The sequence below is a fragment of the Camelus bactrianus genome, chromosome 17, assembly GCF_048773025.1.
Source record: "Camelus bactrianus isolate YW-2024 breed Bactrian camel chromosome 17, ASM4877302v1, whole genome shotgun sequence".
NCBI lineage: Eukaryota > Metazoa > Chordata > Mammalia > Artiodactyla > Camelidae > Camelus > Camelus bactrianus.
In genome coordinates, this window is record NC_133555.1 from 51,896,239 (window position 1) to 51,910,131 (window position 13,893).

Here is a 13,893-nt window from a genome sequence, read left to right on the forward strand (position 1 = left end):
TATTTTGGAGAGAAGGGTTTTGTGGGGACAGGCCTAGGGAGAACGCTCTCTGGCTGGGGAGTCAGCACAACAGGGAAACACAGAGAACTGGGCAGACCCCAGGGCCCTTGCTGGGGAAGAGGCTGCCCGCCAATTCGAGCCCTGGGGGCTGCTTCTGTCCCTTAGCTGGGGCCTCAGAGCTCCGTTCACAACCCAGTCCTGTTGATACAAGAAAAAAAAACGTGACGCATGAGAAGGGCTGTGTCTCAGGCTTTGGATGAGCCCCTGGGATGTGCCCCACCAGATTTTGTTCCTTGGCTTCATGCAGTAAAGAATTCAAGAGCAAGCCAGTGTTGAGTAAAGGTATATTTATTCAGAGAGATACATTGAAAGGCAAGAGAAACTTCACGAGTTGTGGGGGTTTGATGCTCAGATTAAAAGTAGGTACACACTCCACATAGTGTGGGCCTTCTCTGAAGAGGGAGAGAGAGTGGTGACCCCGAGGTGGTGTTGTGTTGCTCTTTTTTCTTGGGCTTGGTGGTTTCATATGCTAATAAGTAGAAGGATCAGCCTTAGGGCAAGGGGCTTGTATTCCCAGAGAGTTGACCATTTCCCACCCTTTGACATTTTGTGGCTAGCCTTGGGACTGCCATGGTGCCTGGGGCATGTTATTCACCATGTTACTATTACAGTGGGTGCATAATGAAGCTCAAGATCTGCTAGAAGTTAAATCTCTTCATCCTGTGCCTCAAGGCCTATTGGGGGTTGAATCCTTCACCATTATGATGTTAATTGTTGTGGCCTTCCTTGAATGAATGTGCTCTGCCCCCTTCCATCCTATCTCACTGTGATGACACAGAGAGAACAAAGGCCGGGCCCTGCCTGTGCTCCTGCATTTAACAGAGGGAGGTGAGGTGTGGGCTTATGATGACTCTGAGTGGTGAGAAGGATGTTTCAGATTTTCCCACGTGAGACATGGGGACCTGCCAGCAGCCACTGCAGAACTATCTCACGGGCATCGTCGCTTGTGTTGTTATGGAAACAACAGGCCAGCCAAGAAACAAGCACCACACAGAGGGTTGGAGTACTGAGATTTATTACCCCGGCGGGCTCAGAGGGGCTTCTGTTCCGAAGCTCTGAGCACCTCCAAGACCTGCACGTGAGGTTTTATAGGTTTAATTACAAGTATGGGGCTATCAGCCAATAAGGCTCCAACAACAAAAAGCAAGGAATCAGTACACTGAAGCTTATCAATTTGGAACAGATCACATTACTGACAATTGTTGACATCGGATTTACGAGTTAGCCCAGCAAAACTTAGATCAGTAAACGGACACTTATCACACTTAGATTTGTGACTTAGCTTGTTAGCCCAGCTGGGCTTTTCCTTCACAGTGTCACTCATCTTTTCTGTTTTTCTTTTTTTTTTTTTAAGTATTTAATCCAAATTTAATATCAGGATTCTTTGGGAAAGAAATTTCTCTTTTTCTTTTCTTTGGGGCTCTTTGTGGGGGTAGGTAATTAGGTGTATTTATCTGTTAGTGGAGGCCCTGGTGTTCGAACCCAGGACCCTGTGCACGCTAAGCACACGCTGTACCGCCCTCCCCATCATCTTTTTCTTTTTGCTTTATCTGTCAAGAATCTTACACCTGAATTTCTAGTCGGCCTTTAACATTTGCCCTGACTTCATGGAATCCATTTTTATGACTTTACCTCCCACTGGTTTCATTTAAGTATTGAATCTCCATTTTCTCTTCACTCTCAGTTTTGCCTTTTTGTTGTTATGGTTGTTAAGCTGTGTTTAAAAAAATTGTTTAATTTCTCTTTTAGCAGGAGGCTAAAAGTAAATAAATATGTAAACAAACAGCACACTTAAATGCTTTTATACATTCTAAGCTGTTTAGTAGTTACTTAAAAACTGAATTGAATATTAAAGTGATAACATTTTTAAATTATTTTTTAATTTTTTACAAAGATATAGCTGATTTAAAATATGATATATTTCAGGTGTACAATAGATGCTCCATTTATAGTTACTGTAAAACATTGGCTGTATTCCCTGCGTTGTAAGATACATCCCTGTAGCATGTTTACATTATATGTTGCAGTTTGTATAAGAAAGTTGGGTAATGCAGAGTCTGGAATGTGGCTGTGTCTGACCCAGGTTCACGCTCACCCTGCCTGTCAGAGCTCAGGCCCTCACTCCTGTATGCAGGAGAGCGAGTGGAGGTAGCTCTCATCAGCGCTGGTACCAACGTCTGAGTGGCAGTGAAAGCAGTGACTGTGTGTGGACGTGCAAAGTGTTGTTTCAAGAGCTTTACATGCATTTTTGCATTTAATAATTAAAGCCCTCCTGTGAGGAAGCGTTTTATGATTTTAATGAATAAAACTTTTTTTTGATATTGATAGACTTCAAACCTCCGGAAAATTTACAGAAATAGTACAATAAACACTCAGATACAGTTCACCTTAAAGGGCACTATTTGGCCTTTTGTGTCTGGCTTATTTTAGCATAAAGTTTGAAGGTTAATCCATGTTGTAGCCTGAATCAGTACTTTATTCTTTTAGTTTGATAATATCCTTTTTCTTTTTTTTCGTTTTTGGTCTATTTAAAAACATTTTCATTGAAGTCTAGTCAGTTTATAATGTGTCAGTTTCTTTTGCACAGCACAACACTTCAGTTAAAGAAGAACATACCTGTATTCATTTTCATATTCTTTTTAAACATAAGTTACTATAAGATAATAAATATATTCTCCTGTGCTATACAGTATAAACTTGCTGTTTATTCTATACATACTCTGTATCTGCAAATCTTGAACTCCCAATATATTCCTTCACACACCCTCTCCTCTCTGGTAACCATAGTTTGGTTTCTATGTCTCTGTGTCTGTTTCTGTTCTGTAGATAAGTTTATCTTTTTGTTTCTTTGCTTTATTTTTTGTTTTTTGTTTTTTTGTTTGTTTGTTTGTTTTAGATTCCACATGTGAGCGATCTCATATGGTATTTTTCTTTCTCTTTCGGGCTTACTTCACTTAGAATGACATTCTCCAGGTCCATTCATGTTGCTGCAAATGGCATTATTTTATTTTTTTTTTTATGGGTGAATAGTAATCTATTGTACAAATACACTACAAACTCTTTATCCAGTCATCTGTCAGTGGACATTTAGGTTGTTTCCATGTCTTGCTATTGTAAATAGTGCTGCTCTGAATGTTGGGGTGTAGGTGTCTTTTTGAATTACGGATCCTTCTGGATATACGCCCAGGAGTGGGATTGCTGGGTCATATGAGAGGTCAATTTTTAGTCTTTTGAGGAACCTCTATACTGTTTTCCACAATGGCTCCACCAAACTTCATTCCCACCACAGTGTAGGAGGGTTCCCAATTCCCCGCAGCCTCTCCAGCATTTACTGTCTGTGAACTTCTGAATGATGGCTATTCTGACTGGTGAGAGTTGATACTTGATTGCAGTTTTGATTTGCATTTCTCTGATAATGATATTGAGCATTTTTTCATGTGCCTATTGGTCAATTGTATGTCTTCATTGGAGAAATGTTTCTTTAGGACTTCTGACCATTTTTGGATTGAATTGTTTGTTTTTCTTTCTTATGAAGTGTAAAAGCTGTTTACATATTCTGGGAATTAAGCCCTTGTCAGTCTCATTTATTGCAACTATTTTCTCCCATTCCATAGATTGTCTTTTTGTTTTGCTTATTGTTTCCTTTTCTTTGCTAAAGCTTGCAAGTTTAATTAAATCCCACTTGTATATTTTTGCTTGTATTTCTATTGCTTGAGTAGACTGCTCTAGGAAAACATTGTTGAGATGGATGTCAGATGTTTTGCCTATGTTTTCTTCTAAGAGGTTTATAGTGTCTTGACTACATGTTTAAGTCTTTAAGCCATTTTGAATTCATTTTTGTGTATGCTGTGAGGGAGTAGTCTAACTTCATTCATTTACATGCAGCTGTCCAGTTTTCCCTACATCATTTGCTGAAGAGGCTGTCTTTACTCCATTGTATGTTCTCACCTCCTTTGTCAAAGATTCAATGACCAAAAATTTGTGGGCCTATTCTTGGTAATTTTGTTTATCCATTCATTGATGGATGGATATTGTTTGTAACCTTTGGCTACTCTGAATGAGACTGCCATGAATATTGATGTGCAAGTTTTTGTGAGAATATGTTTTCATTCTGTTGGCTGTAGAGTTGGCCCTCCATATCTGTAGTTTCCACTTCAAGGATCCAGATGGCTGGTTGTAAAGGGACTTGAACATCCTTGGATTATGGTATCCAGGGTGGGGGGTTCCTGAAACGAACCCCCCCGAGGATACTGAGGGATGACTCTATATGTAGGAGTGGAATTGCTGAGCCATATATTTCTAACCTTTTGAGGAAACACCAGGCTTTTCCAAAGAAGCTGCACCATTGCTCCTTTCCAACCGCTGCATATTGAGGGTTCCCATTTCTCTGCCTCCTGACCGACACTTGTTATTGTCCATGTTTTGATTATAACCATCCTAGTGAGTGTAAAATCAGATATCATTTTGATTTTGATTTCGCAAGTGATGCTGAGCATCTTTTCATATGCTTATTGGCCAATTGTTTATCTATTTAAATACTTGGCATATTTAAAAATTGGGTCGATTTTCTTTGTATTGGTCAGTTGTAAGCATTTGTTTTATATCCTGGATACTAGTCTCTTATTAGATATATGCTTTGCAAAATTTTTCTCCTATTCAGCAGATTGTCGTTTCACTTTACTTTTTTTAAACATTAAAACAATTTCTTTCTAGGGGAGGTAATTAGATTTATTCATTTTATTTTTCTTGCTAAGCACGCACTCTATCACTTGAGCTACCCCCTTCCCCTTTCATTTCACTTTCTTGATGATGTCCTTTGTAACAAATGGTTTTAATTTTGATGAAGTCCATTTTATCTTTCTTGTTTTTCACTTGTGCTCTTGGTATTGTATCTAGGAAGCCATAGCCTATCCTAGGACCACAAAGATTTAAACTATGTCTTCTTTTAGAAAATTTATACATTTAGTTTTTACATTTCTGTCTGTGATCCATTTTGAATTAATATTTTATTTGTTATATAAAATACGGGGGTCCAGATTCCAGATTCATTCTTTTGCCTTCAGATACCCAGGTGTCTCTGCACCATTTGTTGAATAGACTATTCTTTCAATGGAGTTTTGTTGGCACATTTCTGGAAAAATGACTGTAAATGTAAGTTTCCCCCCTGGATTTTTTATTGTTTCTCATAGATTTATGCATCCAAACTTATGCCAGTACCATAATGACTTGAGTACTATAGATTTGTAGTAACCATTGAGTGAGTCCTCCAACTTTGCTCTTCTTTTTCAAGATTGTTTTGGCTGACCTGGGTCCCTTGCACTTCCATATGAATTTTGGCATCAGTTCTTCAATTTTTGGAAAGAAGTCAGCTGGAATTTTGATAGGGATTCCATTAAATTTGTAGATCACTTTCGGGAGTCTTAACATTTTTAATAATATTGTCTACCATTCCATGAACATGGGATGCCTTCCATATATGTAGATGTTTTAATTTTTTTTTGGTGATACTTCAAAATGTTCAATGTGCAAATCTTGTAAAATTTTCTTAAATGTATCTCTCATTTTATTTTTAATGCTGTTGTAGTTGGAAAGGCTGAGCTTCCTAAGGGTGGGACTATATATCAATTTATTTATTTCTAGGATTCCTACACAGCAAATACCCTAGATTTATATTTGCTACATAAATCTATCCACAATTCTTCCCACCCCCGTGTCATAAGAAACCAAGACCCAGGTTAAGCTACCTGAACACTTATGTGGAAGTGAGAAGTGAGACCCTTGGGTGGGGCTTTGTGCAGATTATACTGAAAGCTTATTCATTATGGCTTCATCTTAATTTCTTTTAAACAATCCTTTCAGTGTATATAGTCAGATACATTAAGAAAATGCCCTTTCGATGTGTGGAGGAGCTAAGACTATAATTTTCAAATAATTTCTAGTGAGAGTGTTGTACTTGAAACTAATTTGCATCAATTTGAAGATTTATGTTTCAGGAGCTTTGACTATATAATACCTGTCTTTATTCAATAACTACAACTAAATGCTCAAACAACATGTAAGAGTTTGAGCAAACTGCCCCCGCCCCGTAGTGCTGGTTGGCTGCAGCTGTAACTGGAGTCAAGTCTTACCTATCCCAGTACGCTTGGGTGGATCTGCTCAAAGGGGTTCGTCCAATAGTTTGTCGGTAGTCTTTTGGACAAAGCCATAAAGCATTGATTTAACGTTGCTGGAATGGTATCTATTTTATTAATATTAAGTAAGCACATATTGAGTGCTTACTGTATGTTGGGAATTGTCCCTCAGCCTCACATGAATATTATTCCGCTTAAAACCTCTCATATTTCCTTGTTATTCACACTTTACAGATAAGGAGTCTGAGTATTAGGTTTTCTCTCTTTTGGGGGGAGCTCATTATCAATGATGGGAAGTTGTAAGGAAAAAGATACTGATTCATCCAGAGAAAACATTTTTCTGAGAGTCAGCACTGAAGAGGTTGATCATTGTTTGAGTAAGACGAGCCCCGGGTTGTACGGAGTCAGCATCCCTGTCCTGGACATGGCACGTGTAGCACTGCGTGGTGGGTGAGGCGGCGCGGCCGGGCAGGGAACGCGGATGCCGGGCCGTTGGGCTGTGCTCAGGCCCGGTGGGGCTTTCTCCTAAGGGAAGTGGAACGTCATTGTCAGAATTTAAGTAGGGGAGAGGGGTGCTCTCGTAGATCACTTTTGTCTTGTAGAATGCTTAGAAACATTTAGAAGGCTCGGCAGGAGGTGATGTGATAAGTCAGAGTAGGGTGGCTATGAGGTGTAGCAGTGTTCAATTTTCAAATGGTTTTCAGTCCCAGGTTTGTGGCTCAGTAGCCGTGTCACTTTGGATGACGCACTCAAGGAAGTGAAACAATTTATCTTATTACTTGAAGCAGTGATATACCGACTTCCCAGGACTTCTGTGGAGATCCAGTGAGATAACGTGTGCACAATGTGCAGCGTGGTCCCCAGCGCACAGTCAGTGCTGAGGGAGTGCCAGTGAGAACTTTGTAGGTGAGGTGTGGGTGGTGTGACTCATTGACTGAGGAAATTGGGCCCTGAAGGAGGGGTCCAGTCACATCTGTGAGTGATGGGACTGAGCTGGGAGAGGCAGAGGGTGGAGTTGGTGGTGCCCTTGAAACATCTAAGTGCAGTGCCACAATCACAGAGGAGGTCTAGGCCCGGGCTGTGCATTTTCCTATAATCTCAATCCCTGAGGACGCCGAGGTATTGATCATTGAACGTGAAGACATACTTACAGGACAAGTGAATAGTAGTATCATCTCTGTCATCAAAGCTCACGTCTCTTTATTCATCACTCACTTTGCTAATTGGGTACTTACAGAGCTCAATTCACCATCCTCACCTGGGCTCAGGCTCCACAGAAAAGATCTTGTGAGTCTCCCTCTTTTCCAGAAGAAAACACATTTAGCGGGTAGACTTCTCTACTTCGCCAGACTTAGAATTTTAGTTTGTTGATTTAATTCTGTTTTCTGTTGACCGTCTCCTGACAGGAGAGACATTTTACCTCATGGTCAGGTTTCAATTAGCTGTTACTGAGAACTGCTGATCTGATCCATAGTGTATTTTTTCTATTAACTTTGTAGAGTACTTATCATTTTTCTGTCTTTGCCCTTTAATTTTGTTTCCTCTTCAATGTTCTATCCTATTTGGGGCCTTATTTTATTTTTTAATTCAAAAATGTCTGTTAGCAGTTAAGAAAACAAAAGCAAATAAAAAATGCACATGATAGCTAGATTTAGAATATATCTAGTGTGTTTTCTGTCTCGGCAATGGAGGGTTCTAGAAACTCTTGAAAACCTTCATTACATAAGTTCCTTAAAATGCTGATTAAGAAATAAGACCTTCCTTCCTCATCTTTCAAGCTGCACAGCTAATTGTCAAGAAAGTGAGGGGAAATCCTCAGAAGCCAAGTCAACCAGAAAGCAGGGATTCTGGGAGATACACGAGCCTTAGAAGCCCTGGGGGCCAGTTGGCTCCTGAACTGAGTTTCAGTTGCCTTGACAGGAGGGCAGGAGGTGAGCCCCAGGCCTCTCACACTGGGAGTTGGATGGCTGTTCTTATGTAAGGCCAGGCACATCCTGAGAATCCTGCTTTATAAAAGGGTGAATTAGAAAGAAAAGTAAAAAAGCATTCCTCAAGGCAAGGAAGTAAGGAAAGTCAATTTTTTTGGAAGCGGGGAAAAATAACATATCCAATGTAAGTATTTAGTTTAAATCTGTTCTGGCATGAGACTGACAACAAACTCCTGGCAGAAAATCACAGCTCCTCCTGGAAAGAGAAGTTGTGTTTTGAATGAATCAGTGGGCAGCCATTTAGAAAAATGTCTCCAGAGTCTTCTGGATCAAGATACTGGACCCAAACACCTCCCTTCCATGGTCTCATTTAAATAACCAGAAAGGTTTTAAAGGAAAGAAGCCATAATCATAGTTCTATTTATTGACATTAATATATGCTAGGAATTCAGATGTGACTATGGAGTTGTCACCTCTTTTATGGACCTTACTTTCTATTTGACATAGTTGGGGAACTTGGTGGAGGGTGGTGTTAGACTGTTGCAATTAGCCAGGACAGGAGATTAAGAAAGCAGTGAAGGGCGGGTGACATTTTTAGCTGAGGACAGTCCTGTTCAGTTGGTTTGTAATTGCAGGCTCGTTGAGTTGTCACTGGAGGGAATTGATCTTATGGAGTTTGGACTTAACTCAGGCCTCTTCAGAATGGACAAGTGAACCTGGAGAAAGACAGTCAAATCTGTGCAGACATTAAAGTCAACGTGAACGTGCTGTATCCCTGAGCCAAAGATAGGACAAGTAGGCAGCAGTTCTTGAGGACAGAGGAGTGGTTTTTAAGGTTCTCCAAGAATGAAGCCCAGGGAACCGGGATGGCCAGTTGTCAAACTGTGACGTTGCTCTTTGGACGGTGTACCCACCGAGGTTATTGGCCGTTAATAGGTTTCCATTTCTCTTTAATGCATGACAGGTGATGAGGACGTGGGCATACACTTTTGACACCTTGTCAAAGTGACTGGGTACCTGCCTAGAAGGGCGGGCACAGCTACGGCTGCGCCATACATCTTGCCGCCCATCCCGTTCCCCGGCTCCGTGATCATGACAGAGTGGTTCCTTGTTGAGCTGTCCGTCTCCTCTGTGACATCGTAACCCAACAAATTACCGGAGCGTATTAGCTAGGCTTTGTTCTTTTCCATCCTTCCCTTCAAATGATGATGACTGATAATGGACCCAGTTACGTTTGCAGATGATTTACACGTAGTGCTGTCAATACAAACCTTGTAATCCCCACTGTGTGATCTAGAGAAGAAAGTTACATTCTTTCCAAATTGTTTTGATGCACTTATGTGGGAAAATGATGTACGTTTGAATATGTATTTCCTCTCTGAATAACCATGGCTACAGATGAATATTTGTAGACATGGAATGAGTTTACTGTATTTGAACTGTATGGTCCCCTAAATTCTCCCCAGCTTTTTAAAGTCATCACTGGAGTGCTACCTCCACAGTGTCCCAAAACATCCACCACTGCCTGTTCTTCAGACACTGTGAGTTTCCAAGTTGGAGAAGGCTGCTGGCTGTTGAGGCATTCTCTGGCACATCTCTGGCTGGCTGATGTGAGCTTAGCACACAAGACTTGGCAGACAGTATCTAACCATGGTCACGTCCATTTCTGGAACACTCATGGAGGATTTTACACCTATGCTAGTGGCATACGTTATTTCTTTTAGTATTCAAAACAATCATAATTAGATTTTATCACCTGTATTAATAAGGAAACTGTCAAAGCGAGTGATGTGCAGAGTTTGGACTGGAACACGGGTCTTTCTGATCCCTATCTCTGTTCCCTCCCCAGCCTATCCTTCCAAATGTCCAGGAGACTCTTCCTCAGTCTTGAGTTTCCCGCTGATGTTACCACTGTCTTTGTTTCTGGAGAGGAAAACAAGTCTAAACTTACTTTCCAGTTGGAAATGGAATGGAGAGTTAACGTTGGAAGCCGGGAGAGTCTGTCCTGTGATGAAGCGGTCTCTGAGCCACTTCCATGGGGACGTCACGTCACTGTCTGGGCCCCTTGCACAGCCTGTGCACAGGTGATAAGCCAGATGTGCTGAGCAGTCCTACCGGACAGGGAAGTGCTTGGAAATGAGTTTGGGTATTTGGTTTCATTACATATGTTCCTGAGGGCCTTGGCCTGGCACTTCAAATGGGACCACTCCCTGTCCCACAGACTCGTGCTCTGGGCCGGTGCAGACCTAACGTGGCCTCAGCCTGAGGCTCAGGGCCCGTGGTGATGAGGAGCATTTTAGTCCAGGGTCTGCCGGAGGCTCTGACACTTCTGGGCCATGGGAATTTGTCCAGGATGATAATAAATCCTCCCCGAGATTCAGATTTCCTTGCCTGTGAGCTGGGGTAGTAATAGTTTCTGAAATGATTGTAATGATTCAGTAACGGGCACAGCGTGTGCTGGCAGGTTGCTTGTGTTTAAGGAGCAGAAGTCGCAGTCACTCTGTCAGCCTCTCACTGTGTGCTCTGTGCTTTGAGAGGTTGTGTGTTTGGTGAAAGTCCCGCCCAAACCCTAGGGTGTAGATGAACTGTTGTTCCTTTACTTTCCCGTCCTTTTCCTCTTTCCCTTCTCTGTGTCCCATGTTTAGGTAGCAGATTCCTCTGTTTCAGGGAATACGGAACTTTCTAGTAAAAGGAGAGGCGGAACGCGGAAAGGTGGGGCCCAGAGGGGGTCTGGAGCATCCGCACAGCGCTGCTTCCCTGCATTTCTGCATCCGGTCCCATCAGTGCATGAAGTCAGCCTTCCTCTTCCTTCCTGTGTCGTTCGGTCTCTGTTTTAAGGGAAAATTTTTTACGGGTCTTTTTTCCATTACATGTTTCGTTCAGATGCTTGTTGCTTTTCTCCCTGTGCTTCAGCATTCCTAGGAGAGAATTCAGCAGTGCAGCATCCTCTCCGAGCTCTATGAGTTGATCGGCTTCCACCGCAAGTCCGCCTTCTTCAAGCGGGTGGCCCCCGTGCAGCGCGCGGCCCCCGGCATCCCGGAGCCTGGCGGGAAGGTCTTCGCCCGACTCCTTCTGCAGACGCTTCCTGGCTACAGTCTGTCGCGGGATCTGCAGGACTTCAGCAAAGGTGTTGGAACTAAAACATTGCTTCAGTCCCATTAACCATGCCTGGTTTGGGCCCTGCTGTCCTGTCTCATCAGGGTGAATTCTGATTCGTTTAGAATAGGGCTCAGCAGACTTTTTCTGTCAAGAGCTTGGGAGTAAATATTTCAGGGTCTGCAAACCTCCTGATCTCTGGTGCAGCTGCTCAGCTCTGCTGTTCAGACGCCAGAGCATCCGGACATTCCACACACCCACAGAGCTTTATTAACAGCGGTGTCTGGGGCTGGATTCAGTGTATGAACTGCAGTTTGTCCCCACAGCCTCCTCACTATTGACGCCTGCACCAGAGCATGCATTTGCGACAATGGGTGAACCTGCACTGACACGTCATCATCACCCAGAGCCCAGACTTAACACTAGGATTTACACTTGGTGGTGTGCACTCTGTGGGTTTGGACATATGTGCAATGACATGTATCCACCGTCACAGCATCATACAGAGTAGTCTGTCTTAGTGACCTTAAAATGCTCTGTGCTGCACCTCATTCATTTCTCCTTCCCCTCTAGCCTCTGACAGCCACTGATCTTTTAGTCTCTGTGGTTTTCCCTTTCCCAGAACACCATACAGTTGGAATCAGACAGTTGCGGAACCTTCCCAGATTGGCTTCTTTCACTTAGTAATATGCATTTAAGGTTCCTCCATGTCTTTCCATGCCTTGATAACTCATTTCATTTTAGCACCAAATAATAGTCCATTTTCTGGCTGGACCACAGTTAATCCATTCACCTACTGAAGAACAGCTTAGTTGCTTCTGAGTTCTGGTGATTATGAATAAAGCTGCTATTAACATCTGTATGCAGTTTTGTGTGTGGACATAAGTTTCCATTTCGTCGAGTAAACACCAAGGAGCACAGTTGCCGGATCATGTGTTAGGAGTACGTTTAGTTTTGTAAAAAATTGCCAGAACGTCTTCCAAAGTATCTGGGCCATTTTACATTCCCACCAGCAATGCATGAGAATTCCTTATGCTCCACATCCTCACCAGCATTTGGTGCTGTCAGTGTTCAGAGTTTTGGCAGATCTGACAGGTGTGCAGTGGTACCTCGCTGTTTCAGTCTGCATCCCCTTGATGACAGATGCTGTGGAGCATCTTTCCATAGACTTCTTTGGCATCTAGATTTTTTCTTTGATGAGATCTGTGTCAGGAATTTTGCTCATTTTTTAATCAGGTTGTTCATCCTTCTTGTTGAGTTTAAAGAGATTTTGGTATATTCTGGATATCAGCCCTTTATCAATGTGTCCCTGCCCTTCACCTGCAGCACCGGAGTTGTCCTTTGGGTCTCAGTGGAGTGTCAGCTCTTCAAAGAGGTTCCCTGTCTTCCCTCAGCCTAAATACTGTCCTTGTATTTTTCACTTTCATTGACTCATTTTGTTCTTTTTAAATAGCATTTCCCATAATTTGTAATTATATTAAAAAAAAGGGCAATGATTGAACACCACCTCCCCACCAGGCTGTGTGCCCTGTGAGAGCAGAGGCCCTGTCCCCACTCACCATTTCCCATGACAGCACATGGCACATGTCCATGTAAAAGTGTGTAACGTGGGGCCAAACCTGATGAGCAGCTATGATGACATGTGTTGGCTACCATTTATTGAGTAGACTTTGTTTCTGATGTAAATTATTAAATCACATGAATTAAACTTGTTTGTTTTGAAAAATAAAACAACAAAGCCCACCTCCATTTGATTGGTACTTTCTACTTAGCCTTCTGACACAGGAGGGGATGTTCACAATCATTTTCTGGAGGAAGTTGGGGAGGTAAAGTAAGAGAGTGAGATCAAATAAAGTAAAAATGATAACTATCAGTTGGCTTTATTTTCACTAAGACATAAAAGTTACTTTAAACCCTATCTCAGCTGTTGTTCTGTTGTTTTAAACATTTCTCATAGAATTAAATGGAAGCCCACTAAACCCTGAAAGGGAAATTGTGTGCTCAGGTCCTGAAAATTGTTTATGTCTATTTCTTGAAATGCACATTTTCCCTGCTGGTTAAAGAAATTCGAGGCGGGAACACAGCCGTGCGCTGTGTGTCTGCCGGCTTCACGGGCTGCTCACTGTCATTTTCATTTTCTTGTGTTGCAGTTTATGAAGGTTTTCCCATGAGATATATTGCTCAGCCTTTTCCTGAATGAAGGATTGAATTTTCCACAGGAAATCTTATGAAAGAGAATGACAAGGCACATGGGTTTCCCAAAAAGGAATACTTGATGTAATAAACTCTCACTATGGTGAACCTTTTTTAATACAAGCCAGTTGAAAATTTTATCACTAGGTCATAGGCCACAAATCTGTCTTAAGAATAAAAAGATTCAAATTTTATAGAAGAAGCAGTTTGAATCAAGTAGAAATTATGATTTGTACACTAGTTGGTGTTAGAAATTATACTCAGTCTTATCATAATTGCCTGTGGTAGGAACTGGATTATTATTTATTTATTAAAAAAAAATCCACTAGGTGCTATTTGCCCCATTCTTGATGCAGCAGTGCTGAGGTTAGTTAAGTTGGGCCATTTAGGATTGTTAGCTAGGTTTTCCGGACATTGATTTCAGCCTCTTTATCTTTTTTACAATCTCTTCTTTTGTATCGGCCTTTGGTCTTTTCACAACGTGG

General features: G+C 41.9%; 1 long non-coding RNA gene across 1 annotated transcript; it reads left to right on the forward strand.

Annotated features, from left to right (window-relative positions):
- The first annotated feature begins 9,931 nt into the window (after positions 1-9,931).
- On the forward strand, positions 9,932-13,085 carry LOC141573813 (uncharacterized). The gene is made up of 2 exons (XR_012500151.1): positions 9,932-10,203; positions 11,033-13,085. It is a non-coding gene; the product is annotated as an uncharacterized LOC141573813 (long non-coding RNA).
- The last annotated feature ends 808 nt before the right edge of the window (positions 13,086-13,893 follow it).